This window comes from Macaca fascicularis, chromosome 11, assembly GCF_037993035.2.
Source record: "Macaca fascicularis isolate 582-1 chromosome 11, T2T-MFA8v1.1".
Lineage (NCBI taxonomy): Eukaryota > Metazoa > Chordata > Mammalia > Primates > Cercopithecidae > Macaca > Macaca fascicularis.
In genome coordinates this window covers 107,886,048-107,912,966 of record NC_088385.1, presented here as the reverse complement: position 1 = coordinate 107,912,966, position 26,919 = coordinate 107,886,048, and the positions used below count along the sequence as shown (strand labels likewise).

Below are 26,919 nucleotides of genomic sequence, written 5' to 3'. Positions count from 1 at the left end.
TACTTCCCAATAAAGAGAGAAGGTGTATTCCCTGCTCTATTGGTTTTGGACTTGGCCATTATGACTTGCTTTAGCCAAGGGGATGTTAGCAAACAGATGAAAGCAGAAATGTGCTTATGTGGTTTACGCTTGGTCTCTCTTGCTTCTGCTATTATCCAAAAAAGCACATGTCCCAACTAGCCACGGGTCTCAGAAGGAGACACAAGAGCAAACCCAAACCTGATCTGCAACCTGGACCAAGCCTCACTCAAACAAGGCAATATCAGGCAAACAACAGCTGCCTGAAAAAAACCCTGAACAAAAAGACAAAGGTTTCTAGGTGTGAACCACTGAGATTTGGCGTTGTTGGTTCATAGAAAAGACTTGATGAACACAGCTCCAATAATGGTCTCCATAAGGTGAAAATGAAACAGTGCTGGTGCTTATAGTTTGGTCCTAAGTAGTGAGTTCATGAAAAAAAAAAAAAAAAAAATCCTCCTTCTTGCCTGAAATGCTCTCTTTCATAGCCCTAATCTAATATATTCTTCTAAGATCAGCTCATTCATCACCCTTCTGAAGAAATCCCATTATTCCCAACCTCCAACTCTACCAAGCATCCCCAGAACCCTCAGTTCACATGTCCCTCCTCCGCACTCTGTTAGCACCTGGTACGTACCTACACCAAGACCTACCCACCTGTACTGTAATTATCTGCATATCTGTCCCATGAATGTGGGGCCAGGACTGTGCCTTATTTCATGCCTATCACAATGCCTAACTCACAGTAGACACTAATGTAAATAGTTCCAGAAAGAAACGGAGGGTGCCAGGGATGGCAGGGAGCTGGCAGGGCAGGCACCAAACAAAGTACAGTCGGCCCTCCAGATGAGACCTGCAGATAAGCAGGTCCCATGTCTGTGGACTAAACCAACCTCGGAAAGAAAATATTCAGAAAAAAAAAACTACAATTAGAACAACAATAAAGGAAAATAAATTTTAAAATATAGTATAACAACTATTTACATAGCATTTACATTGTACTGGGTATTATAAGTAATCTAGAGATTATTTAAAGTTTATGGAAGGATGCACATAGGTAACATGTAAATACTTTGCCATTTCATATAAGGGACTTGAGCATTTTGGTATCTGGGGAAGGGAGGGAGGTGGTTATCCAGGAACTAAGCTTTCTAGGGATACCTAGGGAAGACTACAGGTAACTAAACTCAAATATTCTCGAATGTCAGACGTCTGTTACGCTGATTTTGTCTGGAGAGTGTTCAGTCCCTGGGAGGTAAGCTGAGACCTTAGAAGAGGGGGTGAGTAAGGGGAAGTGGTCAGTGAAGACAACCTTGAATAGCTTAGCCTTCCCACTCTCCTTTCCTCACCCCCACAAGCCCATCAACAGTGAAAATAACCTGAGATTTTTAAAAATTCATTAACAGTGATTTAAAACTCTTTAAATGTAGTAAATAGCCAAAGGAGATGAAAGTAGTATGTCCAAGAGATACCAGTACTCCAATGGTCACTGTAACTTTAGACACAATAGCCAAAATACAGCCATAATGTGGAATCCAAGTATCTATCAATGGAAAAATTGACAAAATGTGTGGTGGATATATTCAAAGACATTCTATTCACCCTTAAAAAGAAAAACAAGGGGTCAGGCACCGTGGCTCATGCCTGTAATCCTAGCACTTTGGGAGGCTGAGGCGGGCAGATCACGAGGTCGGGAGATCGAGACCATCCAGGCTAACACGGTGAAACCCCGTCTCTACTAAAAAATACAAAAAATTAGCCGGGCGTGGTGGTGGGCACCTGTAGTCCCAGCTACTTGGGAGGCTGAGGCAGGAGAATGGCATGAACCGGGGAGGCAGAGCTTGCAGTGAGCCGAGATCGCGCCACTGCATTCCAGCCTGGGCGACAGAGCAAGACTCCATCTCAAAAAAAAAAAAAAAGAAAAAGAAAAAGAAAGAAAGAAAAACAAGGAAAATCCTGTCATTTGCAACAATATGGATGAACCTGGAGGACATTATGTTAAGTAAAATAAGCCAGGCACAGGAAGACAAACTCCGCATGATCTCAGTTATTTGTGGAATTTTGAACTCGTAAGTAGCAGAGAGTAGAATGGTGGTTACCAAAAGCTGGGGGGTGGAGCTCGGTTGTGGAGATGTTGGTCAAAGGATACAGAATTTCATTTAGACAGGAGAAATAAGTTCTGGGTATCTATTATACAAAATAGTGGGTATACTTTTTTTTTTTTTTTTTTTTTTTTTTTTTTTTTTTGAGACGGAGTCTCACCCTGTTGCCCAGGCTGGAGTGCAGTGGCGCGATCTCGGCTCACTGCAAGCTCCGCCTCCCGGGTTCCCGCCATTCTCCTGCCTCAGCCTCCTGAGTAGCTGGGACTACAGGCGCCCGCCACCGCGCCCGGCTAATTTTTTGTATTTTTAGTAGAGACGGGGTTTCACTGTGGTCTCGATCTCCTGACCTTGTGATCCGCCCGCCTCGGCCTCCCAAAGTGCTGGGATTACAGGCTTGAGCCACCGCGCCCGGCCAATAGTGGGTATACTTAATAACAATGTATTGTATTCTTAAAAATCACAAACAGAGTAATTTTAAGCGTTCTCACCATAAAAATTGATAAGTATGTGATATAACATATGTATTAATTGGCTTGATTTAGCTATTCCACAATGCATACACATTTCAAAACTTTGTTATATGTGATAAAGATACACAATTTTTATTTGTTAATTGAAAATAAGTACATAAATAAAATATTAAAATAAAAATAAATCTTAAAAAATAATGTAGATGTCATTGGGTAATTAATTGCAAATTAAAACAACAGTGAGATACCACTGCACACCTATTAGAATAGTGAAAATCAAAAACACTGACAACATCAAATGCTGGGAAGAACACAGTGCGACAGGAACCTTCATTCACTGCTGGTGGAAATACAAAATGGTACAGCCACTTTTTGGAAGACAGTTTGGCAGTTTCCTACAAAACTCAACATACTCTCGCCATACAATCCAGCAGTCATGCTCCTTGGTATTTACCCAAGTGAGATGAAAACTTATGTTCCCACAGAAACCTGCGCATGAATGTTTACAGCAGTTTTATTCATAATTGCCAAAACTTGGAAACAACCAAGATGTCCTTCAGTAGGGAAATTGACAAATAAACTGTGGTACATTCAGACAATGCAATATTAGCAGCATTAAAACAAAACGAACTGTCAAGCCATAAAAAGACATGTGGGAACCTTAAGTGTCCATTCACTTACCTTAAATGTTCGAGAACAATTACTAAGTGAAAGAAGCCAGTCTGAAAAGGCTACATAGTACATAATTCCAACTATATGGCATTTTAGAAAAGGCAAAACTATGGGGACAGTAAAAAGATCAGCGGTTGCCATGAGGAAAGAAGAAAGGAGGGAGAAACAGGCAGAGCACAAGGGATTTTCAGGGCAATAAAACTACTCTGTTTAATGCTATAATGGTGCACACACATTGTGATAAATTTGTCAAAACCTACAGAATGTAGAACACCAAGAGTGAACGCTAATACACACTATGCACTCTGGGTGATGATGTGTCAATGTAGGTTCATCAATTATAATAATTGTACCACTCTGGTGTTGGAAGGTGATAATGGAGGAGGCTATGCACGTTTAGGGGCAGGAGATACATAAGAAATGTCTGTATTTTGCAGCCAATTTTGCTGTGAACCTAAAACTGCTCTAAAAAATAAAGGCTATTAAAAAAAAAGATACTATTCACTGCTGGTAAAAACATAAGAAAACAGGGGCTCTCAGACATGGCTATCTTACCACTCGCAATCAGATCATTAGACAAAACTAAAACTTTCATACCTATATAAGAAGGTTTCTCTCACAAATACTTAATATATTTCAAATTGCAACTAAATGTTATTTCTTACTACTTAAAAATAGCATCATATCTTTGGACCCAATAATTCCACTTCTAGGAAGTTATCTCAAGAAAATAAGACATACTAAGAGTTACAGGAGATCGAGACCATCCTGGCTAACACGGTGAAACCCCGTCTCTACTAAAAAATACAAAAAAAAAAAAACAAAAAACTAGCCGGGCGAGGTGGCGGGCGCCTGTAGTCCCAGCTACTCGGGAGGCTGAGGCAGGAGAATGGTGTAAAAACCCGGGAGGCGGAGCTTGCAGTGAGCTGAGATCTGGCCACTGCACTCCAGCCTGGGCGACAGAGCGAGACTCCGTCTCAAAAAAAAAAAAGAAAAAAAGAAAAAAAAAAAAAAAGAAAGAAAATGTTCCACTCAACGTTTTTATAACATAGGGGAGCAATAGAGAGATTGACTTTTGTGTTGAATGGATATTGGTGCATATTCTGAGTCTATCTTGTAGTAGCTGTGGAACTTCTGATGAGTTATGATTGAGTTACTACGTGAGCTTCAATTTCTTCTTTTACAAAATGGGAGTTTAAATTCATATTTCAAATATTCATAATAAAGGCTAAAAAAGTATGTGTTCACGCAGCATGGTGCCTGACATACTCAATAAATAGTACTCAGTATCATAATTATAATTAATATGGACATAACTATAATAATTATTATGATTATAGCAATATTAGAAACTAGAAAAATAACTGTTAATAGGGCAATAGTTAAATATATTATGGTCCACTGATATGTCAGAATGCTATCTAGCAAACATGTTGGTGAAAACTGGATTTTATGATATGAAAAATTCATTTATTCTTCAAATTCATGTATTCTTCCATTTACTTATTCAGTCAGTCCTTATTGATTGTCTTTGTCATGTGAGCACTGATTTATGAGGATACAGAACATTAAGTGTTAAGGCTGAAAGGGATGAATTTCCAAGGTATGCATTTCCCCCAGCCTGGGCCTCATTTTCCTTATTTGTAAACTGAAAGGCTGGAGATGGTCCCTGTGCTGGTGATGTTTTGTGGGCCTACACCTGCTTCAAATCCATTATCCACCTGTTTTGTGTTCTGTGAAGGTGACTCCTTCATCACCTGGGCTCCCTCACAGGCCTCCAGTTGGCCTCAGCCAATGGAGGCACAAGAAGGAGCTAACGGTTGGGAGGAAAGAGAGGCTGAGTTACTTCTTCCCTGCTCCCTTCCTGTGTTAATACTTGTGAGGACCCTAGCCATTTGGAAAGCCCTCTGCAAGGTCTACCCCTATTGGGTAGCCCCTTTCCCATGGCTCCTGCTCTTGAGTGGCTCCAATATTGCCCTTGCCTCTTGAGGCATGTTTTATAAAGGCTCCTCACCGTTGCTAGACCCTGGGTGCTTCACCATCTCTTGTTAATTTCCATAACCCAGCCATTCCTTTGTAACATAAGAAGTTTCTTTATTAAAATCTGTTTGTTTGTTGGAATTCTGATTCCTAACTGAACCCTCACTGCGAGAGTCTTGGAAATCCACCCCTTTCCATTTTAACACTTAATGGTTCTACATCCTATAAATCAACTGGAACATACTGAAAACTTCCTTGTAAGGTTCTCAAATACATCACATTTGCTACCGTTTACCTTTATTTCCCAAGATTTTCTCATTTGGTGTCAATTTGGGTCATCTTTTTCTCCCTCCCTGCTCTGAATGCCAATCTAAATCCTGAATTTCTCACTTTGTCTCACCCTGTGATAGTTAAAATTTATCTTAAACCGGCCGGGCGCGGTGGCTCAAGCCTGTAATCCCAGCACTTTGGGAGGCCGAGACGGGTGGATCATGAGGTCAGGAGATCGAGACCATCCTGGCTAACACGGTGAAACCCCGTCTCTACTAAAAAAATACAAAAAACTAGCCGGGCGAGGTGGCGGGCGCCTGTAGTCCCAGCTACTCGGGAGGCTGAGGCAGGAAAATGGCATAAACCTGGGAGACGGAGCTTGCAGTGAGCTGAGGCCACTGTACTCCAGCCTGGGTGACAGAGCGAGACACCGTCTCAAAAAAAAAAAAAAAAAAAAATTTATCTTAAACCTTTACATTCTCACTCAGGGAAATACTTAGGGAGCAGATATTGATTTCCTGTCACCTCACAAAAGTTTAAGGGTTTTCCTTGCGTTCTGTGGACTTAGGCACAATGTAGCCCACCCTTGACCTCCCACAGCTAGACAAACTCTATATCATCACAACAGGAAATTCTCGCAAGAGATATTTAAGGATGCGAACTAGATAGAAGTAGGCAATTGTAAGTTTATGGTTTAAAAGTAATACCTTGGGAAAAAGGTTCTTTCTGAGATCTTCAATTATTTATTGATTTATTCATTTAATAAATATTTGTCAAGAGCTTTCTCTGTGCCAAACACTGAGGATTCAGAAATTAAAAAACAGAGTCCTTGCACTCATGAGCTCACTGTCTGACAGAGACATTTCCCAGTACTAAAGCAGCAAAGGCAAGGACAGCTAATGTACTTCACAGGAGGACATGACATCAATACTTCCCGGGTTTTAGAGAGAGAGACAAAAAAGAAAGAAACCCAAGGTCATTTGGTTTCTCCTTTAGGAGCAAGAGAGGCATCTCTGGTTTTCCCAAAACAAATTTAACTATTTGGCATTTTTCATAAGAGAGTAGCATGGTCAAATATTATCACACCCTAGGTAGTCAACAAAAATAGCTGAGTAGGAACTAGGTATCTACTTCACATGGCGAAACCCATGCATCATGAAAAAGTATACTCTGCAATCCTATATTTCAGTGAACCACTTATTAAATGAGATCACCAAGTGAGCTGCCTAAATGGCTTAGGAATATTATTTCTTAAGATCCTTGGACTCAATTTTGCAGCTTATCTTGGCAGTCAAAAAAGTGCTTCTCGAAGTGAAACATGAAATGGTTTACTACCAGAAACATAAATGATAAGCACTAACCCCCTAAAGGGAACATTGCTTTATATAAGATTTTGGTCACTTAGCCAAGTGAGCAAAATGTAGTTTAAACAAAAATTTTTACAGAGTAATCTATTGCTCCCAACAACTATGGAGACGTACCCTGCTAGCCAAGGACAGAAACGAGGATGATAAAGGCAGAATCTATGTCTACAAGAAGAGGTCGTTCTTGCCAGGAAAAAAGTTGTGCAGAAGTGAGTCCCACAGAAGGAGATGTCAAAGATGCACAAGGTAGACTATGTAATCTCCGAGAGGGGAAAGGGGTCAGCACATTTTTTTCTGCAAAGAGACAGAGCATAATTTATTTTGCGCTTTGTGGGCCATATGGTCTCTGTTGCAGCTACTCAACTCTGCTATTGCAGACCCAAAAGCAGCTATAGACAATACATAAATGAACGAGTGTGACTGAGTTCTAATAAAACTTATAAAACTAAGCAATGGGCTGGATTTGGCCTGTGGGTTGTAGTTTGCTGACCTCTGACTTACAGGGTTCGGGGAAAGGCTACCAGGGAAGGCTTTACAAAGAGAGGGGTGGGTACTGTCACTAAGCCTCATTGCTGGGTAAATTTCTCATAGGCAGAGATGGAGGAGAAAAGCATGCCCCCCGTGGTGAAGGTTCAGGTATGAAAGAACAAAGCTCATTCACGAAAGGAAAAGATGTCCTGTTTCAAGCATGTTTAAGATGCATGAGCAGTAACTGGCTGTTAAGACTGAAAGCAACGATCTTGACAACATACTTTTGTATGAAATTTTTAAATTTTTAGGGAATTCCTGAAGAAAACTCACTTATATGCTACCCTGGATGTAGTCTCCAGGCTAAGACAGTGGAGAATCACTTAAGATGTGGGAGCAAGGTGGAAGGGAGGGGCGGGTCCAGTGGTGGGGGTTGCATAATCAGAGCAAAGGTTTAAGAATACTGTTCTACTTCAACTGGGGCAACAAATCAGGGTAATGGCCATAGAAACCTGGATCAGAGCAGTGGAAGTGGGGACGCAAATAGATTAAAAGATAGTTTGAAAGTAGATTCTTTAGTATTTGATAACTTTTTTGATGTTTGGTAGTAAATGAGAGGGAAAGAATAAAAATTGACTTTGGATCTAAAGACAGTAATAGAAATAAGAACACGGATGCAGTATTTCGGTAGGCAAGATGTTAAGTTCAGCTTTGTGGCTCCCTTGGGACATCCAAACAAAAATATTCACCTAGTATTGCCAGAAATAAAGGTATAGAGCTTGGAAATGCGTCCAGCTGGAGTTCTTCGCCTACGGATGAATGCTAAAGCTTTGAGAGATGGTGTAACTTCTGAAGAAGAGACAAGAAATCACAGATAAAATCTTGAGAGAATTTCCAGCAACCAAAAGGAGAGTAACCAAATTCACAGCAACAATGGTTAGCATGTACTGATGGTTTACTATGTCTCAGGCACTGTTCTAAGAGTGATGAATATATTAATTCATGGAATCACTATATCAATCATATGTAGTCCAGGCACATTCTTTATCCTCCTTTTACAGATGAGAAAATTGAGTTACAGAGATAGTGAATAACTTACCAAAGGTCACATTTATGAGGCACAGCCTAGCTTTGAACCCAGGCAGCCTGGCCAGCAATACTGCTCTCAGCAGGAGAAGGCAGTCCACTGGACTGCGTGCTAAAGGAAGGTCAGAGAAATTGAGAACTGAGAAGAACAAGGTTTAAAGTGGACTGAGACAGAAATGGGTGTCAGGACACAAGAAGCTGAAAAATAAAAAGATGGGCTGGTAAACAGAGGAAGTGCCGACAGTGAATCCAATACACTGAATTTTGGTTGTGTGGTAGACAGGCTCTGCTAAAATGTCCAACTCTTCATCTCTGGAACCTGTGAATATGTCACCTTACATGGGACTAACAGGGACTTTGCAGATTTGATTAAGGACTTTGAAATGGAGATATCCATTTGGATATCCCGGGATATCCAAAAGGAAGGGGGGCAATCTAATCACATGAGATCTCAAAAGCAGAGAACCTTTGGTGGCTTGGATCAGAGAGACGTTACGTTGCTGGCTTCAAACATGAAAGACGGACCATGAGTCTAGGGATGTGGCAGCTCTAGAAGCTAGAAAAGGTACTGAGGCTGGGCGTGGGGGCTCACGCCTGTAATCCCAGTACTTTGGGAGGTCAAGGCGGGCAGATCACCTGAGGTCAGGAGTTCAAGACCAGCCTGGCCAACATGGTGAAACCCCATCCCTACTAAAAATACTAAAATTAGCTGGACATAGTTGCGTGTGCCTGTAATCCCAGCTACTCGGGAGGCTGAGGTGGGAGAATCGCTTGAACACGGGAGGCAGAGATTACAGTGAGCCGAGATCGCGCCACTGCACTCCAGCCTGGGCAACAGAGAGAGATTCCATCCCAAAAAACAAAGGCCATAAAACAGATTCTCCTCCAGAGTCTCCAGAAAGACAGAAGGAACACAGCCCAGCTAGCACCTTGATTTTGGCCCAGTGAGACCTGCACCAGTCACCTAACTTACAGAAATATAAGATAAATTGGTGACATTTTAAGGCACTGTTTGGTCATTTGTTACAGAGGCAATAAAAAACGAATACAGGTCCCCACGTCTACTTAATCTAATCAATATTCTCAAAAATGCCCCTGGTCCCTCAGCTTAACCCAGGTCACAGCTACTGATAGGCCTTCCCCAGAGTCAGCACAGCCTCCAAGGCAGTGGTCATAGGGGGCCCTGTGGAGGAGGGAGACTGTGAAGCTGGCCCTGTCTCAATTTCCTTAATCGATATTTAATTTCCTTAACTGACCATAAGACAAATGTTAATTTAGAGAAGTCTAAAAATTTATCAAAACTCCAGAATGCAAGCCACTAATTATTTACTGACTACAGTTCTATGCTAATAATGGTGCAATTAGATCTTTAGCCATACAATGTGCCTCTATAAACAGCTGGTTTAACAAATGTTTGAAAAACAGAAACAACATGACATTAAATTGCATGAACTTTGAAATGTAACTTTTTAATCAAATTTACAATGATTAATTCATAGAACCCATATACGTTATTTATGTGATTTGAGTTATAAAGTTTATCTTGACTAATTTCAGCACTGACTTAATTACATTTCTGATATGGTTAATAATAAATGAAAATCCCTCTAGAGGACAACTGTTGTATTTTAAGGGCCATTTGAAATGCCTTAAAATATTTAAAAATTGTGTTCCATTTTCCCTATTTAAAATAATTTACCCTGTACTTATTTAGCAAAAGGATTTGAGATAGCTCAAAACAAGGCACATATCCACATTGTCATTCCATATGATCTTTTTTAAAAGTTGTTTTGTCACCATTGCTTCCTACTGCTGAAAGTCTGTCCTTAAAGTCAAATTTCAATATATTGAGTCAAGCAGCAGATAGCAATGTGAATAGTGTAAGCCTACACTATCACATTTTGCCAGTACCTAATTTAGTAAATGTGGAACAGCAAGATCAGGTCTCATTAAAAATGAGGAGGGAAGGAGAAAATAAACATGACATTACTATTATTTTAATTTACCTACAAGAGGCCACTGATCCCAAAATTCATGGGCATTAAATACTTTATCAGTAGGCTATCTGTCTCTCAGACTAGAGGTCAGTAAGCAATGGCTCCTGGGCCATCTGGGCCACCATCTGTTTTTGTAAATAAAGTTTTATTGAAACACAGATACATTGGTTTACTATCATCTATGGCTGCTTTTGCACTATAACAGAGTTAAATAGTCATGACAGAGACCTTATGGCCCTTAAGGCTGAAAATATTAACTGATGTTTACAGAAGTTCTCCTACCTCACTCTTAGATCAGTAGGTGCTAAGGTATTTGGAAAACATTGCTCAGATATTGGAGCTACTAAAGTAAACTCTCTCTCAAATGTTTTACAGACTGTATTTGTTGTGTGAAATTTTAGACCTTACTAGCCTGAAATTCAAAGACTTTTGTACTTATCTCCTCTTGCTTTATTTTGCAAGACATGGCAAAATACTTGTGTAGCAGCTTGGCTTTTCCATAAATGAATGTGGCGGTTAGGCACACAACAGGGATCAACAAAGAGCATAAACAGAGCTCCAGCCAGGTGCAGTGGCTTACACCTGTAATCCCAGCAATTTGGAAGGCCAAGACGGACAGATCACCTGAGGTCAGGAGTTCAAGACCAGCCTGGTCAACATGGAGAAACCTCGTCTCTACTAAAAAATACAAAAATTAGCCAGGTGTGGTGGTGGGCTCCTGTAATCCCAGCTACTCAGGAGGCTGAGTAAGGGAGAAGTGCTTGAACCCAGGAGGCAGAGGTTGCAGACAGCCAAGATCATGCCACTGCACTCTAGCCTGGGGGACAGAGAGAGACTCCAATTCAAAAACAGAAACAAAACAAAACAAAACAAAAAACAGAGTTCCAGAAGATTGCCAAAGGCTCACATCATCTAGTGGGTGGAGCTATAATCATCTTACATCATTCATGGAGACAAAACTGAACTGGATATAGGGTAATAATAGCTCATACTGAGATATCGTGGTTAAAAACATGGACTTAGGAGCCAGACTGCAAGAGTTCAAGTCCTGCTTCCAATACTACCAACTATGTGTTTTTAATTAACCTCTAGAGGTCTCAGTTTTCTTATCTACAAAATAGAGATGATGATATCACCTACCTCATAGGATAGAACAGATTTGGGCCTATAGCAAAGACCATAAAAGATGCTGGTTATTCACAATTATATATTAACAGTGTTGTTATTGAGAAACGTTAATGGTTCAGAGTGTAGGCTCTGAAATTGGCCTATGTAGCTCGACAAGTATTCTGGTTCCACCCCGTTCAAGTTGTGTGACTTGGGACAAGTAAGTAACTTGATCTAATTATGGGATTAATAGTAACATTTACCCCACAGGGTTGGTTTTAAGATTCTATGAGTTAATACATTTAGTAATGCCTAGCACACAGTATCAGTAACTAACTCAATAAACATTAGATTTTTAAATATTATCAGTATTGGTATTATTATCATTAACATTTTCATTATTGTGCATCAGGCCTGATGCTCCACATTATGAGGTCAGTATGCCTATCAACACCACTTTAAGAATAAAGCAATTTAGGCACAGGGGAGTTAAGTAACTGGTTCCATGCATTGAATTCTTAAGTGATGGAACTGAAATCTGAGCTTTTCTAAAGGCAAGATTAGGAGACCTTTGGGCCTGCATCATAAGAGAAGCAAATTTCTTCAAGGAAAACAGGCTGATTAAGAAACAGTGTTGAGATACGTTCGTCAGCTTGCTCCTTTCTGACCGTGGACGCCGCCGAAGAAGCATCGTTAAAGTCTCTCTTCTCCCTGCCGTCATGTCTAAGTCAGAGTCTCCTAAAGAGCCCGAACAGCTGAGGAAGCTCTTCATTGGAGGGTTGAGCTTTGAAACAACCGATGAGAGCCTGAGGAGCCATTTTGAGCAATGGGGAACGCTCACAGACTGTGTGGTAATGAGAGATCCAAACACCAAGCGTTCCAGGGGCTTTGGGTTTGTCACATATGCCACTGTGGAGGAGGTGGATGCAGCTATGAATGCAAGGCCACACAAGGTGGACGGAAGAGTTGTGGAACCAAAGACAGCTGTCTCAAGAGAAGATTCTCAAAGACCAGGTGCCCACTTAACTGTGAAAAAGATATTTGTTGGTGGCATTAAAGAAGACACCGAAGAACATCACCTAAGAGATTATTTTGAACAGTATGGGAAAATTGAAGTGATTGAAATCATGACTGACCGAGGCAGTGGCAAGAAAAGGGGCTTTGCCTTTGTAACCTTTGACGACCATGACTCCGTGGATAAGATTGTCATTCAGAAATACCATACTGTGAATGGCCACAACTGTGAAGTTAGGAAAGCCCTGTCAAAGCAAGAGATGGCTAGTGCTTCATCCAGCCAAAGAGGTCGAAGTGGTTCTGGAAACTTTGGTGGTGGTCGTGGAGGTGGTTTCGGTGGGAATGACAACTTCGGTCGTGGAGGAAACTTCAGTGGTCGTGGTGGCTTTGGTGGCAGCCGTGGTGGTGGTGGATGTGGTGGCAGTGGGGATGGCTATAATGGATTTGGTAATGATGGAAGCAATTTTGGAGGTGGTGGAAGCTACAATGATTTTGGCAATTACAACAATCAGTCTTCAAATTTTGGACCCATGAAGGGAGGAAATTTTGGAGGCAGAAGCTCTGGCTCCTATGGCGGTGGAGGCCAATACTTTGCAAAACCACGAAACCAAGGTGGCTATGGTGGTTCCAGCAGCAGCAGTAGCTATGGCAGTGGCAGAAGATTTTAATTAGGAAACAAAGCTTAGCAGGGGAGGAGAGCCAGAGAAGTGACAGGGAAGCTACAGGTTACAACAGATTTGTGAACTCAGCCAAGCACAGTGGTGGCAGGGCCTAGCTGCTACAAAGAAGACATGTTTTAGACAAATACTCATGTGTATGGGCAAAAAACTCGAGGACTGTATTTGTGACTAATTGTATAACAGGTTATTTTAGTTTCTGTTCTGTGGAAAGTGTAAAGCATTCCAACAAAGGGTTTTAATGTAGATTTTTTTTTTTTTTTGCACCCATGCTGTTGATTGCTAAATGTAATAGTCTGATCGTGATGCTGAATAAATGTCTTTTTTTTAAGGTGCTGTGTAAAGTTAGTCTACTCTGAAGCCATCTTGGTAAACTTCCCCAACAGTGTGAAGTTAGAATTCCTTCAGGGTGATGCCAGGTTCTATTTGGAATTTATATACAATCTGCTTGGGTGGAGAAGCCATTGTCTTCGGAAACCTTGGTGTAGTTGAACTGATAGTTACTGTTGTGACCTGAAGTTCACCGTTAAAAGGGATTACCCAAGCAAAATCATGGAATTATTGCTTATAAAAGTGATTGTTGGCACATCCTATGCAATATATCTAAATTGAATAATGGTACCAGATAAAATTATAGATGGGAATGAAGCTTGTGTATCATCCATTATCATGTGTAATCAATAAACGATTTAATTCTCTTGAAAAAAAAAAACCAGTGTTATGTATTAAATAACAGTTTCCATGACAACTGCTTTTCTCTCTTTTACACAATTGTGTTTGATTATAAAAACTCTACAAGTAGAGAATGTTAAGAGTTAGGAGAAAGCTCACTGATCATCTACTCCAACACCCTCATTTTCCAGATGAGGAAACTGAGGTTGAGAACAGTACAATGATTGGCTCAAGATCACACAACAATTTCAGCAGCAGAGTAAAAACTAAACTCAGATCTGGCCTCAACCAGATACCATCACAATCCATGGCTAAGGCTTAATGGAAAAACTTAAATGAAAATCCTGTTACATTATGGTTTATTTGTTATCAAATAGTGGAGAATTTGAGAAGCAAATGCTTGGAGCATATTCTATAAACAAACTCTGAAGGACAGGCATCTATGTTCACAAAATCTGGCCCCTTCTAAGAGTACACTAGACAAAAACATGCATTGTTGTGGGGATTATAAAGAGGGGGATTTTAGAACCAATGGTCCATGCATAAATATCTTCAAAGATCAGACAGACTAAATACCCTCGTAGTGCAAAGACCTGGCTAAAAGTTACATTCGCCATATAGACATCTTTTACTGAAGTCTTGCATATGGGCAACAACAGTGAGGACCTAGTGGCAGTGACCTTAACTTGCCCTCCTCACGTAATCAAATCATCAGGAAGACACATGATCAAGCCATTAAAAAACATATGAAAGGCAGAAGCAGTGATTCATGCTGCTGTTTAGATTTAAAGTGAGAATAAAGTTCTAATGCTTGTGATTTTATTATTTTATAAATTAACTTTGCAGCATTGCAACACTATATTCTCTGCATTGTAATATAATATAGTGATTAAGAACAGATTCTGGAGCCAGACCCTCTGAGTTAAAATCTGGACTTGCTCTGCGACCTTGAATGAGGCACCTCTATGCTTCAATTTCCTCATCTGTCAAATGAGGATAAAGACAATATCTACTTTATAAGTTATTATGAAGATTAAATGAATCACATGCTTAGAAAGGCACATGTCTCTAACAAACACTCAATAAATATTAGCCATTGCTATTACTATCACTGCTATTACTGAGACATGACCTGTAGAATTTAACTTCAGCCTTCCGGAAAAGCTCAGATACCAGTCAGTATTTCCTGTTTTGAGACGTTCTTCAAACTCTGACCTCTAATAACCTCCCAGAATAATCCCTGTTTCTCAATTCTGTCCATACCTCCTTCCCCTATGTTACCCACATCTTCCTATAGCCATGCTAAACTACCCCTACAATGTGTACTGTGCTGTAACACAGCTCCAAGAACATGTGTGTGCCATCCTCTCTAACTGGAGTGTGTTCTAATACCCTCAAAGCCTGGTATTAGACAGGCTTTGACAAATTCCATTCCTCCTTCAATAGCTCAACCCTCATCATCCTGGAGTGCCTTCCCCACCTCCCCAGCAGATGAGGTTCTCCTCCCTGAGAACTTCAGTGAAATTTTACATTCTTCTATTATAACCTGTGTCCCATTACTTTGTAATTGCCTATACAAATAAAACTGCTCCTCTGGACTGTGTTCTTTCATTAATATAAACCACTTGTCTGATACTTAGAAGGCATTCAATAAATTTCCGTGGAAGGATGACAAAAAAGGGGGATTGGAGGAGCCAATTAACAGTTGTTGGATGCCTACCATGTCCCTACCATTTTGCCTGATGCTAGGAATACAAGATAAACCAGAAATGGTTACTGCCTTCATTTTTGCTGTTGGCAAAAATGTCCGTGTATCTTTCTCTAAAGAATACATAGAATACTTAACTTTTAATTCATCTAGTATTTATTAAGCATTTACAATGCAATGGGCTAGGTGCTGAAATAGATGCAAAAGAGGAAAATCTGCTCTCAACCTTGAGGGTCTCCCAATTTTACAGAGAGACAACAATTAGATTTACAAATTCTAATCCAATCCCTGATCCTCAAATGAAACTGGAGCCAATAGTTATCCAAAGTCATTCTTCTCCATTAGCGGAAGTTGAGTCTAACCTATACGTCTCCACACTGCTTAATTTCTTGTTCATTTACCTAGAACATGATCTCGACTTGGAGAGAAATTATATAAAATAAAAAAGTTAAATTGAGTGCATAATAATACACCTAATATTCACATCACAAATGTGTTCCAATGGCTTGCTTCACTGTCAGAAACTTTAACAGTGCTAGCAATTTTAGAAAGTGAGATTCCTGGTAATAAATTCAAAAACATTGATATCAAGCAAGCTCCTTTTCCCCACTGTGGGTCCATTCCTTTATTCATTTAATACTCTTTCCTGTAATAGGTACCCCAATATAGAGATAAAAGACAAACATCTCCCCTCCAGGAGCACAAAATCCAGCCTCATTTGCGTTACAGAAATAAAACACCTTCCCAGGGGTTGGTTACTTGAGATGCACTAACTCAGGTACCATGTAGACGTTTTTGAGATCTGAAGGCTTAGAAATAAATATTGACTAGTGAATCAAAACATGCATCATTGAGAAGGTAAAATTTAAGATTCACCAGTGGTTAATTTGCCATGTTTAAAGAATTCTCATTGCTTTTTGAAAGCAAATAATATAGGAAAAGCAAATGCCCCTTTCATTTAAAAAAATTACATTTCAACAGAATAAAATAACTTCCAGCCAGAAAACAGCATGCCCTAGGGAGATTATTCTAGTATTGCCAGTGGACAATCATGCTAACTTGTATTCATTCCAATAGCTTCAGGAAAAAAGTTATATATGGTATATTTTTATGAGTAGAGGAAGACTCAACTCAGTAAGGGTCCTGCCTTCACTCAAAGTTGCTGAGATTCTGATTCAGTGGATGGGAACTAATTTTTAAATATTAACATCATTGGATATTTACATACGAGTGGGACCCTCATTTAGTATCTCAGTGAGTGTTGATATTTTCACCAAGAGGTGTCACCAGGTACTTGAGGACAAATGGATAAAGAAGGCAAAAAGAATTAACACCTATTAAGTGCCCACCCTGTGTTGGACACAACATTGTGCATATATTATCTCACTGAATTCCCTGGACTATAATTCTTAGGAGGAAAAAATTCAGTTTCATCAATATCTCCTCAGCATCTTCCGTACTGCTTGGCATACCATAGGTGCTCAGTTAATGCTGAACAGATTCTTACAACCATGCTGCAAGTCACATGGCCAGCAGGCAGGAGAGATGGTGATCAAACTCAGTGATACTTTTTCTATCCCATGAGCATATCTTCAATGAACAATATTGCTTTGTGATTCCCAAGGCTGGGATTTGGTAACTAGCTGAGATTCCCTTTTTGGATAATGCCAGTGGGCGGGGGGGCAGGGGGAGTTGAGATGCAAATTACAGTATTACTTATTCACCTGCTCGCCACTAGGGGAAGGGATAGAAGTTTGCAGAATCTACACTTATTAGTCCATGATCTTAAGAACAGCTCTGAAGTATGACATAGTGCTCAAGAGCTTGGAGTTGAGGGTCAGAGAAGATTTATGTGCAAACTCTGTCAATTACTAGCAAGTTACTTACTTCTCTGGACCCTAGTCCCTTCATCTGTAAAATAGCCATAACAGAACCAATCATGTCTAAACTCAACTATCCCTCTACTCTGTACTTGCACCTGAGAAGCTGAAAGATGCTGGAGAAAAAAACATCGCTCGACGATGTTGACTGCAAATGGATGTTTGGAACTCAGCATAGGATTGCCCAGCAATCTGACCATTTTCTAGTAAATTAACCTTTCAGTTCTCTGAAGTTACTCTTGCCAAACTCATGATTCCTCCCACCACCTCAGCTGCTGACCTCACCTCATATTCCATTAAGAAAAAAAAAAGCACATGGTCTAGAACCAACTCCAAATTGCCAACCTTCTGGAACCCATAGACTCTGCCTTCTCTGTTTCTTAAACATTAAGGTATATTTGGAAAATAAAAATTATATATATTTATGCTATAAAATGTGATGATTTGATATATATATCATATATGGTAGAATGATTAAATCAAACTAGTATATCTGGCACCTCACACACATCTTTTTTTGTGATTAGAACATTTAAAATCTAATCTCTTGGCAATTTTCAAATATACCATATATTATTATTAACTATAGTCATCATGCTGTACAATAGCTCTCCAGAACTTAGCCTTCCTGTCTCACCAAAACTTTGTGCCCATTGAACAACAGCTCTCCTTTATCTGTCCCCTACCCTCAGCCCCTTGCAATCATCATTCTGCTCTCTGCTTCTATGAGTTGTATTTTTTAATAGTCGACATATAAGTGAGATTATGCAGCATTTGTCTTTCAGTACCTGGCTCATTTCATTTAGCATAATGTCCTCCAGGTTCATCGATTTTGTCACAAATGACAAAATTTCTTTCTTTTTTAGACCCCGAACAATGAAGGCAATCTTGTGCAAAAAGAACAATGCTAAAGGCATCACATTATTTGATTTCAAAATACATTACAAAGCTAAAGTAATCAAAATAGTATGGTACTGCATAAAAACAGGCACATCAAACAATGGAAGAGAACAGAAAATCCAGTGATAAACCCTTGCATTTATGGTCAAGTGATTTTCAACAAAGGTTCCAAGAACATATGTAGAGAAAGGATAGTCTCTTCAATACATGGTCTTGAGAAATCTGCCTTCTCTGCTTCTGAAATGGAATCACATGTCTATTCTTACAGCCAACTCCTCCACCTGTCCTCCATGTCCTTGACTTATGTATTTTCCCTATAATTCTTCCATTTCTCCACTGCATCATCAGTTTCTCCCTCTCTCCTGAATCCCTCACATCAGCAGACAAACATTTTTTAATTTCTCTCATTTTTCAAAAACATGCTTTGACTTAGCACAGCCTTCCAGCTATCATCCCATTTCCTTTCTCCCTGCAGGGGGAAACTGTGAGCAAAGGCAGCTCTCCTCTTTTCAGTTCATTCCAACAGGCTTTTTATCCTCCCCATTCCACCCTTGGACATGGCCCTTGTCGATGTCACTAGAAATTCCATCTTGATAATTCCCATGGTTTTTGTTTGTGTGTGTGTGTGTGTGTGTGTGTGTGTGTGTGTGTTCACGTTCCTTGATCTCTCACAACCTCTTTCTTCTCAAAAGGCTTTCTTTTCCTTCCTTCAGAACCCCACACTTTTACAAATTTCCACTGCCTCAAAAAGAATTCCTTCCAGGACAAGCTACATAATTTGTAGGGCCCAGCGAAAAATAAAAATATGGAGCACTTACTAAATAATGTATTAAGAATTCAAGACTGCAACAGTAAACCATTACATCAAGTGTGGGACCTTTCCATGTATGAGAGCCCTGTGGGACTGCATGGATTGCCCACCCATGAAGCTGGCTCTGGTTGTACTTTGTTTAAAAATTAAGATTTGTTTATTCAACTGACTCCTTGGCATCTCCACTAGGATGTCTAAGAGGTATTTCTAACTTGACATGGCCAGAGCAAACTGTTAAGTTATCTCCAACCCCCAACCCACAAAATGACCTCTACCTCAGTGCTCTGGTTTCAATAAATGGCATCCTTTATTCTCCCAGTTGCTCATGCCCAAAGTCTGACAGTCATTCTTGAATCTTCTGTTGCTCTTATATCCCAGATTCAGTCCATCAGCAAATCCTATTGGCTTTACCTTTAAAATATATCCATAATCTGACCAACTTGTTACCATGTCTACTGCTTCCACTCTGGCTAAATGTCTCTGAAACATTACAGGAGAACAATAAATATTTGTCAATAGGAAAATGGATGAATGAGGTTGTTGTGAAAATTTTGAAGCAGCTTAGGGTAAAGTTCTTATTACTATAATTTGGTGCTCAATAAATGGCAGTTATAGATAATGTGATTAATTTTTAAAAGTTTATCATCATTGTGGTTAGTTATTTACCAAACCCAAGTCCTTCTTTTTCTCTGGACACACAGCTAGACTACACTACTAGGCTCCCTTGTAGTATGTGTTTGAGTTTTGGTTAGAAGTGATGTATGCTGCCCTGGCTCATAGAACATTCCTGCGTAAAATCAGCCACACTTTCTTTTCTTGGCTTTGTGTCTGGATGGTGTACCCCAGGTTTCACTTTTAAACAACCAGATCTCATGAGAACTCACTCACTATCACAAGAACTGTAAGGGGAAAATCCACCCCCATGATCCAATCACCTCCCACCAGGTGCCTCCTCCAATACTGGGGATTACAATTCGACATGAGATAGGCAGAGACAAAAACCCAAACCACATATTCCACCTCTGGCCCCTCCCAAATCTCATGCCCCTCTCACATTGCAAAATACAATCATCCCCTTCTCAACAGTTCCCCAAAGTCTTAACTCATTTCATCATTAATTCAAAGCTCCATGGTCCAAAGTCTCATCTGAGACAAGGCAAGTCCCTTCTGCCTGGGAGCCTGTAAAATCAAAAACAAGTTAGTTACTTTCAAGATACAACGAGGGTACAGGTGTTGGGGCAATACACCCAATCAAAAGGAGAAATGAGCCAAAACGAAGGGGCTACAGGTCCTGTGTAAGTTTGAAAACCAGCAGGGCAGCTTAAAGCTCCTGGCTGGGTGTGGTGGCTCATGCATGTAATCCCAGAACTTTAGGAGGCTGAGGCAGGCAGAAGACTTGAGGCCAGAAGTTTGAGACCAGCCTGGCCAACATGGCAAAACTGCATCTCTACTAAAAATACAAAAATTAGCCAGGCAGGGTGGTGCATGCCTGTAATCCCATCTACTTGGGAGGTTGAGGCAAGAGCATTGCTTGAACCCATGAGGCAGAATTGCAGTGAGCCAAGATCATGCCACTACATTCCAGCCTGGGCAACAGAGTGAGACTCTATCTCAAACATAAAAATAAAAAAACTTAAAACTCCAAAATAATCTCCTTTGACTTCATGTCTCATATCCAGGCCACCTGATGCAAGGGCTAGGCTCCCAAAGCCTTGGGCAGTTCTGCCCCTGTGGCTCTACAGGGATCAGCTCCCATGGTTGCTGCCAAGGATTGACATTAATTGTCTGCAGCTTTTCCAGGCACATGGTACAAGCTGCCAGTGGATCTACTATTCTGGGTTCCAGAGGACAGTGGCCCTCTTCTCACTGTTCCACAAGGCAGTGCCCCAGTGAGGGACTCTGTGTGGGGGACTCCAACCCCACATTTTCCCTCCACACTGCCCTAGTAGAGGTTCTCCCTGAGGGCTCCACCCCTGCAGCAGTCTTCTGGCTGGACATCCAGCCATTCCCATACATCCTCTAAAATCTAGGCGGAGGTTCCCAAGCCTCAACTCTTGCCCTCTGCGCACATGAAGGCTTAACACCATGTGGAAGCTGCCAAGGCTTATGGGGCACCTTCTGTAGCAGTGGCCTGAGATGTATCTGGGGCCCTTTTAGCCACAGCTGGAGCTGGAATAGCTAGGACACAGGGAGCAGTGTCCTGAGGTAGCGCAGGTCAGCAGGGCCTTGGGCCCAGCCTGCAAAACCACTCTTCCCTGCTAGGCCTCTGGCCCTATGATGGGAGGAGCTGCTCTGAAATGCCTTTGAGGCATTTTCCCCATTCTCTTAGCTATTAACATTCAGTGCCTTTTCACTTACGCAAATTTCTGCAGCCAGCTTGAATTCTTCCCCAGAAAATGGGCTTTTCTTTTCTACCACATAGCTGGGCTGGCATATTTTCAAAATTTTTACACTCTAATTCCCTTTGAAATATAAGTTCCAGTTCCAGGTCATTTCTTGGCTCACAAATATAAATATAGGCTGCTAGAAGCAGCCAGGCCACATCTTCAATGTTTTGCTGCTTAGAAATTTCTTTCACTAGAAACCCTAAATCATCACTCTCAAATTCAAAGTTCCACAGATCTCTAGGGCAGGCGCATGATACCTCCAACCTCTTTCCTAATGTATAACAAAAGTGACCTTTGCTCCAGTTCCCAATAAGTTCCTCATGTCCATCTGAGACCTACTCAGCCTGGACCTCATTGACCACATTGCTATCAGCATTTTGGTCACAATAACTTAACAAGTTTCTAGGAAATTCCAAACGTTCCTCCATTGTCTTCTTCTGAGCCCTCCATGCTCTTCCAACTTCTGCCCATCACCCAGTTCCAAAGTCACTTCCACAGTTTCAGATATCTTTGTAAAAATGCCCACTCCCAGTACCAATTTTCTCTATTAGTCTGTTCTCACATTGCTATAAAGAACTAACTGAGACTGGGTAATTTATAAAGAAAAAAGGTTTCATTGACTCACAATTCCACAGATTGTACAGGAAGCATGGCTGGGGAGGCCTCAAGAAACTTAAAATCATGGCAGAAGGCAAAAGGGAAGCAGGCATGGTCTTACATGGCCAAAGAAGGGGGAAGACAGACAAGAGGGAGGTGCTGCACACTTTTAAACAACCAGATCTCGTGAGAACTCACTATCACAAGAACAGCAAGGGGGAAATCTGCCCCCATGATCAAATCACCTCCCACCAGGTCCCTCCTCCAACACTGGGATTACATTCAACATGAGATTTGGGCAGGGACACAAATCCAAACCATATTGGGATAGAATATACTTTACTTCCCATAGGAACATCAGAAAAACATTGGATTATGATGTGATAATTACTTTCAATGACTTGTAGAAATTACACAACTAAGTACTTTTCAGATGGCCAACATGTCCCATTTTTACAAAATTATAGCTGCTGAAATATAAAGTGCAAATCAGGTCATTTTTGTGCCTTTTTCCTAGCATCATACAAATTAACAAGGCTCTTACTGTAACACGTTAATTTACTGAAGCTAAAGGAGGAGCTAAATTGGACTTTTTAATGACTTGCTTAGCTGAAAATGTATGTTAATTCCATAGCTAATCATCATAATCACTTAGTTTCATAAAATGAAATGCAAATGGCTACCTAGACACATAAATACATGTTCCTGACCACACTTGGTATATGAGGATTGGTCAGAAAATAAAGCTGATCTTGAGATCATGGTTTCACTCTCCCCAGGGGCTGGTGGGCATATTTCAGCTCCCCTGTCCCACTCAATCTCCTTTGGTTTCCACTCTGACTATGACAGGATCTATCATGTTGTGGTGCAATTGTTTTATTATGTCTGTCTTAGGAAAGAGAAACTGAAGGGAAAGGTGGGAACAAAGTCTTAGTCTTCTTGGATTCTCAAAGCTTAATTCAGAGCTTGGCATTTAGTAAGGTATTCAATACATGTTGAATAAATGAATGAATGAATGAATGAATGATATTGAGAAAGTTCCAGGGCTATTTGGCTACTAATACTAAGACTAGGAAAACAGCATCATCAATGCATCATAAATTCAGTAATTTGAGTTATTAGTGGCAATCATATATAAATGCAATGACATACCAGGTAAGATTGCTACTCAAAATTTACTCAGTGGCCATGATACAACAAGCAGCCCTTTTTAATAAACTAAATGTTTATGACCCCCCAAAGTTCATATGTTGAAAGTTTAATCCTCAATGTGATGATATTAGGAGGTAGGACCTTTGGGAGGTGATTAGGTCACAAGTGCAGAGCACCCCTGCCCCCGACCCATGAATGGAATTAGTGCTCTTATAAAAGAGACCCCAGAGAGCTCCCTCATCCTTTGCACCATGTGAGAATGCAGTGAGAAGATGGTTATGTATGAACCAGGAAGCTGGCCCTCACCAGATACCAAATCTGTTAGTGCTTGAATATTGGACCTCCCAGCCTCCAAAACTGCAAGAGATAAATTTCTGTTGTTTGTAAGCCATCTGATCAGAGTGTATGCAGAATGGTGAATAATGAACAGTCCTTGCTGTCAGGGCACTCAGTCTACAGAAGGAAAAAGACTTGTAAAAAGATACATTACAAACCACCAGGTGTTCAGTGCTGTAACAGAAGGGCATATAAAGTGCATTGGGGCACAGCTCTAAGAGCAGCTGATTGCCTTTAGCAGTCTTAAAAATCACTGTGCAGAGAAGCTGACTTTCATGCTGTAAACTGCAGGGTGCCAACAAGTTTGGCACAAAGTGGGGTGGGGGGTTCTTACCAAACAATACCTCATTTATTTTATATAGAGTTTGATTAAAGAAAATGCTATCTATTTTGGAATAGGGCCTAGAAAGCTTCATAGGCACACTGAATTATATAATACCTCTTTGTCTCATCTTGTCCTTCTTTCAATAAAACAGACATGATAAATGACCTTCTTTCTTTGAGGAACAGCTCATCAAAGATTTAAGGTGATATGAAAACTCAGTAATCACAAAGTGATGAATGGAGACAGATCATAAAGAACAGCCCTAGTAAAAGGATTTCCAGGGGACAATTAATATTTGGAAATAGTGATGTTAAGACACCTATTAGATGAGGTTTTTTGTCATCTCCTAGCACTAGGTAGGAATAATGAAATGAAGGCAGAGAATAAGTGTATCCATTCTCCAGATAAATAAGGACACATCTCAATAATACCTGAAAAAAATATCATTGTGATGAAGAAGACTTCTTTAAAACCAATAAGCCTATACTATTAACTTATGGAATCCTATATAATTATAATTTGGAACTCTGATGTGACTTCAAAAATAAATAAGAAAATAGTTCCTGCCTTGAACAGCTCCTGCATATAGAAGACTAGGTATTGATTTCCTGGACTATAGATCACCCTGCCATCCTACAAAAGTTTATTTATTGTCCTCCAGCCTATAAAAAGAGTTTACAAACCCCAATTAAAATTTAAATAAAAGCAATCATCAGATAAAAGTGACCCACAGGCTAAGGGATTAAAATAAATTATACTGTGATGGTATTTGAAAGTAAGAAAATAGAGAATCAGGATGGTTTTCTTTTAAAAAATGCCTGCAAATATATGGAATGACAAACTCATGTTTCAAGGGCTATGCTGTGAAAAAAATTAATGAAAACTTAAAATAAATCCTCACTATATTAATTTAGTTTTGAATAGACAACAAATGCTGCTTAACTGAATTCCATCAGCTATAGAATATGATAAGGATAACTAAATAAAGGGACATAATGATTTTGCAGACTGTTAAAAATATGAGTCATATGATGCTATGGGGTTTTAAATAAGGTTTACCTTTGAAATAGAATTTGCTGCATAACTGCACAAAATATTAGAGGAAAATGTCAAAAGTGATGACTGTGTTGCTTAACTTAGGATCCCAACTTCTTTCCAGCAACGCTTTCCACAGTTATGTCTGTCTCCAAGTCCCAGAAACTGCTCCCTTTTGTCACTGGTTTAGGCCTCTATAACCCTTGACGAATTTTTCCTCAACTATCCCAATTTGAGCATGCTGTTTTCTATTGAGATCCTGAAGTGGGATTCTGGGATTAGACTGATCGTGTTGTTGAGAAACACAGGTAGAACCTCCTTGCCAAGAAAAAACAGAAAACAAATAATCCAGGACAAATGGTGACATCAGTTACTCAAGTTGTTTCTAGCAGTGGCAGGAGATGAAATGCAGGTGGAAGGGGAGATGCTGGGAGGTCAGTGGCAGAGGCACTTAATTGTTCTGGTTACAGCAGTGACTATAAAGATTGCTGAGTCTCTTGGCTTCTTCTCACAGCCTTAGAAGGTGTACAAAAGGAAAATGAGAAACTGAAATCTCTGAATGTACAATTGAGAGCATGCATAGAAAAAAATCAGAGAGTCCCTGTAGCTATTCAGATGGTATAATTGCAGCAACCCCTCATCTTCCAGAGTCCCACGGCAGATATGACTGAGGACAAAGCTCAGAGCCTAACAAATTTGCAGAGCTGCAGCACCAAGTACATGATCAGCTCATACCAGGGGTTTCATATCAAGGGAATGTGACCCTGATAATTAGATTGCGATCATTTGGGCAGACACAGACAAATATGAAAACTTCAAACCCACAAAATCCTATTGCCTATGGGGACAGATTTGTCCTCCCTGTCTAAGAAGAACAGGTTTTCCATGCATAATAACCTGCTGGTCATTCCCTCAGGACTCACTCCTACCACCTCTCACCGCCTCTTGATCTAAGACTCAGGTCCCAGTGCAGCCCAGAGGGAGAAATATGAGACAGCCTACATCCCTTATACAAGAAATCTTTCATAAGATTTATAGAACCTCACACCAGTCTGTATTGGCAAGAACCAGGAGAGAAGGTATCAGTTCCCAAAGGCATTAGATCAATGAGGACAAAACATAAGGCTTGATCTCATTAAATTCACTGATGGGATATACTCACCCAGGACTTAGGATTCAATGTTTTAGCTTGAGTACCAGGGGGTGGCATCAGTAATCTACCTAATTGGCCAATTAAAGCCTGGACTCAAGGGTGGCCTGTGTTTATGTGGTTGAACTGAACTTCCGTGGCATCCTGTGGAGTAGGGAGTTGGCAAACTACAGCCTGTGGGCCACATCTGGCCTGCTGTCTGTTTCTGTATGGCCTGAAAGGTAAGAATGGTTTTTACAATTTTTAAATGTTAAACAAACAAACAAAACTATCAGCCTTTGGCAAGAATGCCTGTTGAATTTCTGTCTCTTGGCTCACAAAGCCTAAAATATTTATGATCTGGTCCTGAGCTGATCCTGCTGGAGAGGAAGAAGTCTAAAGTCTCAGATATGGGAGTGGTGAAGTGGACCCAGGATAAGCAATAGCCATTCTCTAACCACAGCTCCCATAAGGGGGAGGAGAAGTACTCTTGGAAAACTTGTGGTGGCTGTCCTGGGTGTGGTGGCTTTCTTCTGCAGCCTGTAAAATGGGAGGGGGGTGGCTGAAATGGAATCAGTGTCTTTGATGTTAATAGAGATAAAGGAACCCAAGAGTGAGGAAGAACAACTGATTGGTGGCATTTAACTGTCAGAAACAAGGTAAATGAAACCAACCGCAGGGATGAGTGGTAATCAGAGTCTTATTCCACAGGGATCTGTGGTGGTGACTAAATGATCTCAGAAATAGAAACAGAAATAGATG

The 26,919-nt window shown here is 40.5% G+C and overlaps 1 protein-coding gene and 1 pseudogene across 21 annotated transcripts in view; one reads left to right on the top strand and one right to left on the bottom strand.

The window, feature by feature from the left end:
* Positions 1-26,919, bottom strand: part of ANO4 (anoctamin 4) — a 413,826-nt gene that overhangs the window by 235,063 nt on the left and 151,844 nt on the right. The gene's annotated exons all lie outside the window — the stretch shown is intronic.
* On the top strand, positions 12,204-13,937 carry LOC102147135 (heterogeneous nuclear ribonucleoprotein A1-like; annotated as a pseudogene).